Below are 13,383 nucleotides of genomic sequence, written 5' to 3' on the forward strand. Positions count from 1 at the left end.
CTCATTGTAGACTTTATTTAATTCAATTAAGTGGACTTATTAAGCCCCTCTCTTCATAGAAAAAGAAGATAGGCGTTCTTAGCTTAAAAGGGGAAAAGCTCGTCTTTATTTTTACAACCTTTACTGGAATTTTAACATATCAGTACTGAATGTAGTATTAACAGTACCTGCGACTTTGTCATTAATAGATATATATTTTTTAATTATTTATTTTTGAGAGAGAGAGAGAGAGAGAGAGAGAGAGAGAGAGAGTGCATGAGCAGGGGAGGGGCAGAGACAATCCCAAGCAGGCTCTGCACTGTCAGCGGGGAGCCCAATGTGGGGCTCAACCCCACGAACCATGAGCTCAGCACCCAAGCTGAAATCAAGAGTCAGACACTCGATGGACTGAGCCACCCAGGTCCCCTGTGGCCATGAGGTTTCTATTTCAGCAAGAGGGAAGGGCAGGGAGAAAGGGACGGGATGTATTGCTTGGCCTGAATTAGTCAGCCATTAGCTACCTATGGTGATTAAATTATCTGGAAAGAATACCAACTCCACATCATATACAGTTAAATGACAGAATGACAGATCTGTTTAGGGTTGTTTTGAGCACTCATTACTTCAGTTCAACGTAGACAAATGTGATCATTCAGTATCTTGGCACCACAGTGTCATCAGGCCCCTGTCAGTTCACAATTACCTAAATCTTAAAGGAAACAGGAAATTTGAGTGAGGATGACTGTTAATTTGACTGTTACATTTTATTTTACGTATAGAAATAAAATCATGTGTAGCAAAAGCATTGATAACGAACATGATGATAAAATGGCCACTATTTGTTGGCACTGCATGTGGAACTTTACCCATATGCACACACACACACAAACACACTGTGTAAGAATATATATATATATATATATATATATATATAAATTATATAGATTTTTATAAAGAAATGTATATATAAGAGTATATATTCTCATTAAAAATTTTTTTAATGTTTATTTTTTTATTTTTGAAAGAGAGAGACAGAACATGAGCAGGGGAGGGGCAGAGGGAGAGGGAGACACAGAATTCAAAGTAGGGTCCACAGTCTGAGCTGTCAGTATGGAGCCCAATGTGGGCCTCGAACTCACAAACTGTGAGATCATGACCTGAGCCGAAGTCAGTCGCTTAACCGACAGAGCCACCCAGGAGCCCCTATATATAGAGATTCTCATTGAATTTCTGTATCATCAGCTTTGCTGTGATGACAGCTCTCAAAATCTCAGTGATTCACACGATAAATGTGCATTTCTTACTCATGTTATATGTACTTCCTTGTGTGTTTTTTCCATTCTGGGACCTAGGCTGAAGGTGCAGCTCTACAGGACATGCCATTCTGGTGGTGAAAGAAAGAGCAAAAATAGTAGAAAGTTGCAATGCCTCTTAAAGCTTCTTCTGGGACAAATTTACATAATGTCCATTAATTCTAGTAGCCAAAAACCATCAAATGGCCGAGTCAAACATCAATGGGGAAGTAGAAGGCAGAGGCAGTGCAGATCACACAGTAACAGGCAAGGACATATAATAAACCCCATACAGGAAAAAGGGAAAGAAAACAATTGGCGACAATAACACAACTTCAGTGCTACAAGAGAGCTATTAATTCCACTCCCCTCTTCACTTTGGGAAAGATGAGTAACTCTTCTAAGCTCCTTCTAGGGGTTGGAAATATCCCTTACAGTTAGGGTGACTAAGGGAGGCTTTGGTAAAATTTGAGCTAAGGTTTGAAGGTTACGTAGGACATTGGGGGCGGGGTGGGGAGAAAGGGGAGGGGAGAAAGAGCAAGGACTTTGTTAGGCAAAGGAAAACCCCAGAGTAGAGGTGGGGAAATGCCAAACAAGATCTGTTTGCCACAGAGTAAAGAAAACTGGAGAGACATGGGCTCCTTGAATAATGGGAATTGAAGGCTAAGGAGTTTAATTTCATTTAGGGGGCAGTTAGAAAACTTTAGATATTTTTGAGCAAGAGAGCACCATGATTGAAATGATTGCTTTTAAAGACTGATCTGATTAGGGGGTGCAGGGTGGGCTATACAGGGAGAAACAGAACAGGGAGACCAGTAAGGTGACTACTAAGGTGACTACATTTCCAGAAACAAAGTAGCAGCGTTTAACTAGGATGGTAGCAGTTGCAACAACAAAAAGGTCAGTTCTGGAGACTCAGAACCAGTGGTTTAAGAAATTAGCCCCCCCTCCCCCCATCATCTACCAGTGCTCCTAATAACAACATATTAATCTTGTGTGAATAAAGCATTTTTAACAGCCTACTTTTTGTATTAATGTGTAATATACACTATTGGGCTTTTAAGAAGAAAATATAAGTGCTATGTGAATTAAAGCTTCAAGATAAGTTCCCATACCCCTAGTACAAGATAGTTGCCACCCAAGCCCCAAACATACAAAGCCCCCCTCTGCCGGGGAAGGGGGGTCGTTAAATTAAATGTTGGATAGACCAAATAAGGCCAAACAAAGTCGGGGGACTGGGGGACCGGATGAATAAAAGCCACTGGTCAGTTTCAGTTTGAGGTGTGCTATCCAGGTGAGAGTCTCCAGCAGGCATTTGGGAAATTCAGACCCTAAGCTCTACTTACAGTATAATGGTGTTCCAACAAACAAGATAAAAATAACTGTGTATGTGAAAATGCTTTGCAACGTGGTAAGCGCCATTGGAAACTTCATCTAATTTAAAATTTTATTCTAGGATCCAGGTTATGTAAATAATAGACTTGAGTACTCCTTATTTAAAAAAAAAAACCCAACACTACTGTATTACAACTACATTAGCCTGTTTAAATTTTTTTTTAATGTTTTATAATTTATTTTTGAGAGGCACAGAGACAGAGCATGAGCGGGGGAGGGGCAGAGAGACAGACACACAGAATCCGAAGCAGGCTCCAGGCTGAATTAGCCTGTTTAAAATGGATTTACTAGGAATTCACGTTGGTCAGTAACAAAAAAGGCGGAAAGAAGGCAGGTAGAAAGGAAGCGGACTCAGGGAAACAAATCTCCAACGAGGGAGACCATTTCGGGGAAACTCGGGGGGTCGGGATGCCCGGCCAGAGAAAAGCAGGGCGAGCCCAGGGGGAGGCCTTGAGGTCCAGGCTGGACGGACTGGGGAGCTACGTGGAAACACGCCCAGGACATTTCTGAAATAGGACATCACCCCCCGGGACAGGAAGGATAAGGGGCAGCGGATCTGGGGGACGGAGCACCAGCCCCTTGGCGAACCCAGGGGGCAACCGAGTGACTCTCCCAAGGGCGGAGACCCCTCAGACAAGACAAAGGCTCCAGCCGCGGGAGGAGACCCAAGGTGCGCGTGCGCCACAGAACGCGCGTGCGCTTGGCGGCCAGCGCCGCGGCCCGACGTGCGGGGGGGAGAAGGGAGACAAGGGAAGGGAGGTGTCAAGAGGAGTGAGCCAGGCGGCGGGGGAGGGCCGAGTGGTGGGGCGCTCGCGCGCGCCCACTGGTGGCCGGAGGAGAGAACGCCCACGGAGCGCTCGATGCCCACCCCTCCCTTGGGGAGGCTCGCGCTCCCGCTGCTCGCGCCTGCGCCGCCCGTCGGCCTCGGGAGCGCGCCCTCTCCCTGGTGCGCGCGCTCGCAACCTCCGCCACCCACCAGCTCCGGCACCAGCAGCAGCAGCGCCGCCGCCGCCGCCGCCCACCTTCTGCCGCCGCCACCACAGCCACTTTCTCCTCTCTTTCCTCTACTGTCCTCGCCCTCTGTCGACTATCAGGTAAGCGCGTAGCTCCTAAATCTGCCTCCCCGTCCGCCCCCTTGCACCCCCATGCTGCCAGCTCCTCGCCCCCTGCGCAGAGATGGGTTTCATGAGGTAAGCATAGGTCCGAGGCAACAGCGGGGGCCCTTCGCGCCCTGTGCGCCCTGGAGCTGGGACCGGGGCGTCTTGGAAAGAGGACCCATGCAAGGGATGCACCTACGCGTGTGTATGTGTGTGTGTGTGTGTGTGTATGTGTGTGTATGTGTGCTGAGGGGGGTGTCCATGCGACAGCCGGCAGAGGTTGAGCGCGAAGGGTGGGGCGCGGATGGTGGTGACCTGGGGGAGGGGGCTGCTGTGCACTCTGGATCGTCACCTTTTGCCGCAATGGGCGTGTGTCTATGTGTGTGTGTTGGGGGTGTCCAATGACGACCCCCGAAACCGAACCTGTAATCCAATTCCTCTGCTTCGGTTTGCTATAAGCCCTTCAGGAAGGTATGGATCCGGTTCTAGAAAAGATGACTCCCTGCCTGCCCCTCCCTACACCTCCCCGGCAGCAATTCCATTGGGGCTTTCGCTGCCCCTGATTTAAGGCGGTGGCCCACCCCCTCCCCGTTTTCCTCCTTCAAAAACCCGCAGGGGACATTTGGGGGCTGGGAGTGGAATCAGGGAGATGGGGAGGGGTCCAGGCGCTGTCACTTTAGTCGCCCTTCCCCCTGCGCGCGCCTGGCACCGAGACGCGAGCAGCGCCGTGCCCGAGAGAAGGTAGTGCGCGGATCCCGATGTGGAGGCTCGGAAAGGCGAAAGGCTGGAGTCACCTGGCCTTGCAATGTGGAAAGACTCGGCATCGGCGGATCCCGGCTCGCTCGCGCTAGCAGCCGCAGCCCCGCACAGACGCGCGCGGGGGCTGCAGGTGCATTTCGGGGCGGGCCCCTTTCTCTGCGCTCTGCGCCTGGCGTCCAGCGTGTGCGCTCCCTGTCGGAGGCGCGGGGCTGGCGCGCAGGGCTCGCCCCTCACTGCGGCAGTGGGTGTGGACCCGGGTGGGCAAGGAGGGGGGAGGAGTAGGCTGTGCCTCCTCCCACTCCCACCCCTGCTTTTTTTCCCCTCCAAACGCGAGGTGCCATCTTTTTGCGGCGTGTCACGTCTTTACGGTTCCGTGCCAAGCCGGGTGGCTGGGCTTTGGAGGACAGGGCGAGGACTGTAATTAAAGGGGGAGAGGGGTAATCAGAGCTGGAATCTTGGTGTTTTGCAGTGGGCTTGAGCTCTGGGGGCGTTCACCCGGAATCTTTCTCGGGGACTAGCTGCTTTGTTTGTAGGGCTTACGTGATCTGCGTTGCCAGCCCTAGTTTTTTGGCTCTTATCGATGAGGGTGTTTAACCAAGGCTCCCGCCCCTCCCCCTATTTTCCGCCCCTCATTTTCGAGCCCTTTGTTAGATCTCGGGCTTGCTGGGGTCAAGGAACTCGAGTCACAGCCCCGAGGGTATGCCTGGAACGGGCGTGACCCCGCGCGGCCCCCTCCTGGAGCCGGGCCGCGCGCCAGGAAGCGTCCACCGAGCCGAGGGGCTGGGATTGGAGGTCTCCGAGATCTCTGCGGGTGGCCGCGGGGGGACCCTCTGCGGGGTCCCTACACCCCAAGAGGCCTGGGGGGGCCACACTCCACCAGGCTGCCCACCAAGGGGCACCGGCGACACTCAGGAGGTGGCGGGGACAGCGCGCAGTCGGAGACCCTCTCCGCTTCATGCCCTGTTGCTTCTCACGCGGGAGAATGTGAGGAGGGGGCAAAAGGGTTCGTCGGGTGCTTCGGGCCACACCCATTTTTTCCAGAGATGACTGGGGGAAGGGGGCACGGAGGGGAGGTTGCTATGGAAACCACACGCGTCCCGAGAAAGGACCCTGGGGCGTGGCCCCGCCCCTTCCCAGCAGAGATTGAGAACCCTAGGGACTGGCGAGGCCGCGGCCCCTCCATCTTCCGGAGGCGGCAGGAGGGAGACCCCCCCCCCCCGCCCCCGCCCCGACACACACACACAACCCTGACTGAGCCGGTGGCTCTTCCTCATTGGCCTCCGGCGGCCGCAGCCACCCAAATCAGAGTCCTCATGTATTTTTTATTATTGTGGCCGAATATTATTTTGGAAACGTGAAAGATATTAACTTAAAAGCCCGAGTTCACCGCGACCGTTGAAACGAAGCGGGGGAGTGGGGAGCGGGAAAGGGGAGCACGGGCCTCCCGCAAAGGAGTCCGAGCCTCGCCCTCCTGCGAAGAGCCTCGTCCGCCCGGTTTTCTGGTTAATTCTATCGCTGAAAACTGATGCGGGGGCGCCGTTCCGAGAGGGATGAGCATCTCTGAAACCGAATCATCCACACGAGCTGCACAGATTGATCTGAATGTCCGGGAAATGGCCCGGCTCAGGGTCGAGAGTCCACCTGGGGCCAGGCCGAACCTTCCCGCTGTGGCGTCGGAGATCGGAGCCCGGGTAGTGCCCGGCCTCCCGGCAGAGTTGGGTCCGCCCCGGGCGGGTTGCAGTAGAGGCTCAAGGATCGCTTCCAGGCTCTTCTCGGCTCGCCCCCCTCCACCTCCTCCACCCCCCCTACCTTAGAGCTGGGCTCGGAATTCTGGTTGTTTGCAGAGCGAGGGTCTCGTAGCCGCCCTGAGAACTGGTAGTCCATGGCCAAGGTTGCCCAGGGCGGACCCTGGGCGGAGAGGTCGCCTCCTGTCGGTTGGGGGAAAGGGAGCTTTGCGGGGAGTGAGCACATTTAGCTCAATGCTTAGGAACAAAGCGCAGTCCAGACGTCCGTGATTTTGCTCCATTTTGAAATGTGGGTTGGCGCTTTGGTGGGGCTGTCGGTAGGCAAGGCCTGGGGGGCTGCTAACGGAGGAAATACCGGGGCCAGGGGCTGGGTGTTCATGCGCAGATCGGGAAACACCATCCCAGCTCTGAGCGCGGCTCTGAGCGTGCTTGAACTAAACGGCTTCCCCACCCCGGGATCTCAAGGGATGCAGCATGTGTGCCCACGCTGTGACAGGAAATGTCCATGCACCGATCCGAGGGCCATCGACTCCTGTCCCCAATCCCCATCCGGCGGGAGCTCCTTTACGTCCCGGGAGACCTCACTTAGCCTCTGGCACCCAGGAACCTTCAGGCCCCGGCTCCAGCTGGGCTGAGTTGGGATGGATGATGGAACCTGCGACAGCGGCCTGGCTCTCCAAGCCACCTTGCCTGTGCTCAGGCGGGTGGCTTTTTTTTTTTTTTTTTATCCCCATCTCTTCAAATGACATGTCCATAATTAATTAAGGTATTATTTTGCATTTTATGATGCTGCTTAGGTTTGCTAGGGAAGAATTGCTTATCCATTCCTCCATCCCCAAACTGTCTCTCTAAACAATAAACAAATTACCACCCCACCCCACCCCCATCCCAGTGCCTGGTCTGGAGTGACTCCTGGAGCTGATCAATTCCTTGATCAGTAGTTGCTTCTGTAACGGGTTGTGTTTACTGCAGTAACCTGGCTTGACTCTTGGGGTTGCCTTTGGATAGTTTGCAGGAGAGTTTTGTTGGCTTTGCTGTTTTTGGGATGAGTGACAGTCCATGACTGTGTGTGCCTGCCCTACACAGACCTCGTCTGCACCTGCCCTTCCTTGATGGAAGAGCGTGGCTTTTAACTGGTTTCTGGTATTAGGCTCAGCATCCTTGACAGGAACAAAAGAAATGGATTATTCCCATAAATTGCAAGAAGGAAACTTAGAATCAGTTAAACTGAGAAGGGTCAGATCTATTCCATTTGGAGAGGAGCTCCTTCTACTAAACATGACCTTTGACCCCAATGCCCTTTGAGGGCAGTGCCAGCCTGGAGGTATGACAGGATTGTGGTGCCCTTTGTTTAGGTTGGATTTCCTTTCTGCCCTTTTTTTTTTTTTCAACACTTTATATTTATTTTTTTTGGGACAGAGAGAGACAGAGCATGAACGGGGGAGGGGCAGAGAGAGAGGGAGACACAGAATCGGAAACAGGCTCCAGGCTCTGAGCCATCAGCCCAGAGCCCGACGCGGGGCTCGAACTCACAGACCGCGAGATCGTGACCTGGCTGAAGTCGGACGCTCAACCGACTGCGCCACCCAGGCGCCCCTTTTCTGCCCTTTTAACATCAGTTCATGAAGCCCATTTGTTGACCACTTTAAGAAATTGTGTTTTATTCCCCCTTCCTTCAGCATTTATGTATATGGTTTGAGTGGCTTCACAGCTTGTGTGTGTGAAAGGATGTTAGTTTCCTAGTGAAACGTGTAATAGTTTTCCAACTAGATGGTTTTGTCCTTACTCCCACCTTGAAAAAAGAATCACTCAAAAACAAATAAAAACATGCCCAGGGGCTTAATACAGTGCTGGACATCCAATAGGTATTTGGTCCATACCCATGTAACAAATCAATGGGTAAAATGGGAAAATGCAGGTCAAAAAGGTGGCAAAGAGAAAGTAGAATGGGAGGGGGGTGCCTACTCAAGGTCATGGCATCAGGAAGGTTTGGGAACAAATCCAGTCCAGTTTGTCCCTTGCTCAGTGTCCAAATGGCACCCATCAACCTGCTTCTGCCCTTTGGTGCACCTCCACACCCTCCCTGCCATCTCTGCGACTGTAGGCGCTCCCAGTACCTGAGGTCAGAAGGACGGAGGTGGGAAACCCCATCGGCCTCTGCCGCTCCCCGTCCTCCCACCCAACCCTTTTCATGATCCCGCTTCAAAAACTGCTCTCCGACACCTCTACACCCCCAGAAATATCCACCTGACTAGTCACCCCTAACTCACCACCCTAGGTGCTTCTGCCAGTGCCTTGCAGGAACACTCGCGTGGAGGGGCACCTGAGCAAGTGGTGGGAGGAGAAGACTCCTGCCTCACCAACCGGGCTGCAGCAGAGAGAGAAACCTGATCTTCCAGCCCGGACTCTCCGCTGTTTTCCTGTAAAACAGTGGGTCTCAGCTCCTGGGGCCATTGACATTTCTAGAGACATTTTTTATTTTCACAGCTCGGGAAGAGTTGTGGCATCTAGTGGGTAGAGGCCAGGAATGTTGCCAAAGGTCCTGCAAGCCACAGGACAGTCTGCCACATCAAAAAGTATCCGACACCAAATGTCACTAGTACTTGAAACGTTGTTACTCTGGTCCGCTTAACGTGGCAGCTTATGTTCCTCAAGTGCCTTTAAGGAGGCACTGTTCTAAGTGCTCCCCAGAGATGATCTCATTTAGTCCTCACGGCAGCCCCCTTTGATAGTAGGTGCTGTTACTGTCTCTGTTACATATGGAGAAACTGACATACAGAGAGGTTTGGGAACTCACTAAAGGTCACACAGCCAGGGAATGGTAGAGCTGGGATGTCTGACACTAGCCACCTCCCCTTCTCAGCTACACGTGGCTTTAACAGGGCTTCGTGGGCTAGCCTGGAAACCCAAGCGTGCTCTGTAACATTGACCCAGTGAGAGTATTCACGTTCCAGAGCCACTGATTCACAAAATGAGCTTTTGAGAGAGTCTGTAATTGGAACACAATCTAAAGCTCACAATTTCTGATCTAGCCTTGACACGTGGAGCAAGGGATTTCACTCAGCCTCTGTGCCTCTGTTTATAAAACAAAGAGAAAATATCCCAGGGACCTTAAACCCAGGAACCCCCAAACCCAGGTGTTCAAGGCCGCTCTATCATACAAAAGAGCAGCTGGGGAGGCTAGAAATCAAGACCGGGGGCCCATGACATAGATTCCACTATGGTCAGGGTCAAATCACTGAAGTTTTAGGGACGGCAGATTCTCATCTTAGGTCCTGCCCCTGTGACAGATTGAAGCTTTGGCACCAACCAGTGGGACCAGCTCTGAGCCTGTGGCTGTGAGTTGAGTTGGGTGGGCGTGGAAAGGGCCTCATGCAAGAATATCAGGGCTCCCTTGGCAAAGGTGCTTTCTGCTTCTTGCTTCCTGGGACCCAAGCTCTGCAGGAAGTATTCCTTTATACTGTGACTTAGAGGGACTGCCTAGAATCCTTCATCCCCAGGATTCACTGCCCCTCCACCCTGGGAGAAGTTTGGAGGCCACTGTAATCCCACAGCCTCCCCTGTACCCTGTGTGGGCAGTCAGACATATACCATACCCGTCGGTCTCACCCCAATTACCTTGCCAAAAGGGTTACTGTCCAAGAATGCGTTTCCTTCTCCAGGCGCCATGTTCCTGCCACCTCCAGGTTCCTTTTCTGCACAGATGGCCTCTGCCTGAGTGTGGGGAAGCAGTGTGAGGCCAGCTCGGATGGGTTTTGAGCTTTTTGAGTTCTCTGATTCGGAAGCATTCTGCAGGTGTGCACCTATGTGGGCTAGAATCGGCTTCCACAAAATACAAATTTGAATGACTTCCAGGTGGATTATCTGAATTTGTTTTTGCTTTGTTGACATTTTGGCGGGTTCTGTACTTGCTCCAATCAGGGACGCTATTGAAAGAATCCCCCCAAAATGTATTTTGTGCCTCAGCTGTTGAAGGAAGGTTTGTGAATACCTTGTAGGCAGACACCGTTTCTTCCTCAACAGGGCCTCAGTGCAGGGCACTGGCCGGCGGCAGAGAGAGGTATTACATTTGGTCAGTTGTTTAAGGGTGTGGACTCTGATCAGACCTCTTGGGTGCAAATCCCGGCTCCCCCACTCACTGTGGGACCCAAGCTGTGTTGTCCCCCAAGGATTTGGTGTTGTCCCCAAACTGGGGTATGCCAGTACCTATCTCACTGGTTGCTGTGAGGTTTAAAAGGGGGTGGGGGGTGATGCAGTGCTTAGCCCAGGGCTTGGCACCTAGTAAATTGCTCAGTGAATGGTCTCAAGGGCAGCAGCCTCTGGATCAACGCTGGTGACTGGATGAATGTTCAAAGGCATCTACCGACCCTAGTGATGGAATCACTTGTAACAGATAAATTGTTACACTGAGTAAGGCTTGAGCTACAAGTAGGCACCTGCCCAACTACCCCTGGAGCCAGGCTGGAAGTGGGTTCTCCGACTTCACACACACCCGTGTTTAAATGTGCAGACAGAACTCTTGCCACAGGCAAGCAGAATGACTTGTCATCTGTTGTCCGTGCTTCTGTCCTCTTCCTTCCTGAAATCCACTCCACGCCAGGAATAGACTGTGTAATCAACATGCCAGCCTGAGCCGGACCACGCCCTGCCACCATCCCGGGAACGGTGACCTGGCTTAGCTAACGCACCGGTTCAGAGCTCTTACTTGTAACTCACTGAATAAAAAGCGAGCGAGGATGGGCTTGGGAAGGTAATGGAAGGCAGTGGAGGAGACGATTTACAGATGCGTTGAACTTGGTATAAGCAGGCTTCATGGTCAAGCAGGAAATGTTAAACAAAACAAAATGGACATGTTCTGAATCCAGGGAACTCCCAAGCCTCTGATAAGCATGTTCGTATCTGAATTACTAAATCTGGTTTAACAAGCCTTCTTATCTATGAAATGAAAACTGAGGGTCATAATACGTTAGTTTTTCAAAGCCATTACATCCGAAAAACCATTACAAAATGATGCTCTTGGTGTTTGGATCAGCTGGTTGGAATTTCTTGTCTTTTTTTACCTAAGCCACACTCATAATACGTTGGTTAGGACTTCATATTTTAGCTCCTTGGAAAAAGGGCTTACACTACAGAGGAATCTGAATGCAGAATCTCTCTAGCATTTTACTATTTTGTTCACAGTCTGTAACATTTTGTTTGACAGTAAAAAATTACTCATCTTTTTTTTTTTTAATCTTTATTTATTTATTTTGAGAGAGAGAGAGAGACTGCACTCGAGGGGTGGGGGAGGGGCAGAGGGAGAGAATCCCAAGCAGGCTCTGCAGTATCAGCAGGGAGCCAGATTCGGGGCTTGAACTCATGAACTGTGGGACCATGACCTGAGCCGAAATCAAGAGTCAGACACTTAACAGACTGAGCCACACAGGCGCCTCCAGAATTACTCATCTTTTTTTTTAATTTCTTAAAAAAAATTTTTTTTTAATGTTTATTTAGTTTTGAGAGAGAGAGACACCGTGAGCTGTGGGGGGGCAGAGAGAGAGGGAGACACAGAATCGGAAGCAGACTCCAGACTCTGAGCTGTCAGCACAGAGTCCCACACGGGATGCGAGGCTCAAACTTGGGGCTCAAATTCATGAACTGCGAGATCACGACCTGAGCCGAAGTTGGACTCTTAACCAACTGAGCCACCCAGGTGCCCCCAGAATTACTCATCTTTATGAAATTTTTCCAAAGCTTTCAACTGGATTTTCCTAAAACAAGTTAATGGTTTTAAGAGTTTGTCTTTCATTTTGCACTTGAATCTCATTAGCTTGCATCTTATTTAAATGACGGAGTTATTGTAACAAGTGTGAAAGATTGGCTGTGGTAGGAGGAGGCCTTGGCTGTGGACATCAGGCCCTGTGGACCCAGCCGTGAATATTTGCAGTCCTTCCTTCCTGCTTCTTGCATGGTGACAGCTAGGACAGGACCTACTGTGGAGACTTTGGTATTAAGTGAATGGTGGGCAGTCCCCCACCCTCTCTCCCCATCTTTTCCCTGCCCACCAGGACTAGCTCAGCACTTTGAGTCCATTCACATAGAATCCTGGTTTAAGGGAGTGTTGCAAAACTCTCCCCATCAGACTCAAAATAAACGTACATCCCTCTTACTAGATTAATTCTCCACAGTGAAGGAGTTTTAGATCAAGGTCCAACAATTAAAAACCGTCGTAAATCAGCACGTTAGAATTAAATCTGAAGCTGGTGAAAACAGTGTTCCATTCATGGTCCTTCCTTTGCCCTTGTCCGCTGTCCTGCTCAATGAGGCATCCAATAGAAGAGGGACACAATTGTCTCTGGTCCCAGCTTCTGGTTTTCTTACCCACCTGTGGCCTGGTTTTCTATATTTCGAGCAAGGCTGGATGATGTGGTTTTAGGATTAGTCTGCAGTTGTAGCACAGGAAGGCCAGGATCATCTGGCCACTTTCATCTATATGCCCTCCTCCCCAGGACACCAAGGGGATGAGAAGACCCCTGGCTCCATAATTGCTGTCATGTGATCTCTAGCCGACACATAATGCCGAGAAGGAAGTGCTGGGAAAGACTAATTCATCGAAACGTGGAACCGTTTCCCTCCTCCATGGCAAAGGACCTGAGTTAGGACCAGTGTTCTAAATCGTGTGTCAGCCGAATTGTCCTGGACCAAGTCCAGTGCAGCCATATATTTGAAGGTCATTTCAGAGGTGCTTTTTTCCAAACCATTATCTTAACTCACGCTCCCTCTCACAGCCTACCCCTCAAAAAAGAGGCTTATTGGATAATTAATAATCTAAAACCAAGTGCTTTCATGCCCAAGGGAAGTTGACAATGTAAAAAATCTCTTTGGTTTAAAGTATATAGACATATACATATTATAATTGTATATTTAACTGTGAATATTCACTCCCTTATTTGTTGTATGTCTAGACTTTATATATTGGGTTTGCCGAACACCTGAACAGCTTTCAACTTTAGTATTAGTAACGCATCTGAATTTAAGTCAGGGTATATTGGGGCACCTGGGTGGCTCAGTCAGTTAAGTGTTTGACTTCAGCTCAGCTTATGATCTCTCTGTTCGTGGGTTCTTACCCCGCATTGG

At 50.7% G+C, this 13,383-nt stretch overlaps 1 protein-coding gene across 19 annotated transcripts in view; it reads left to right on the forward strand.

The window, feature by feature from the left end:
- The first annotated feature begins 3,638 nt into the window (after positions 1 to 3,638).
- MAPT (microtubule associated protein tau) overlaps positions 3,639 to 13,383 on the forward strand; it is a 99,932-nt gene continuing 90,187 nt past the window's right edge. For all 19 annotated transcript variants that reach the window (XM_006940453.5, XM_006940455.5, XM_006940454.5 and 16 more), the window contains exon 1: positions 3,639 to 3,760. The gene's annotated coding sequence lies outside the window, so the exon portion shown is untranslated. The remainder of the gene's footprint in view (positions 3,761 to 13,383) is intronic.

The sequence above is a fragment of the Felis catus genome, chromosome E1 (genome assembly GCF_018350175.1).
Source record: "Felis catus isolate Fca126 chromosome E1, F.catus_Fca126_mat1.0, whole genome shotgun sequence".
NCBI classification, from domain to species: domain Eukaryota; kingdom Metazoa; phylum Chordata; class Mammalia; order Carnivora; family Felidae; genus Felis; species Felis catus.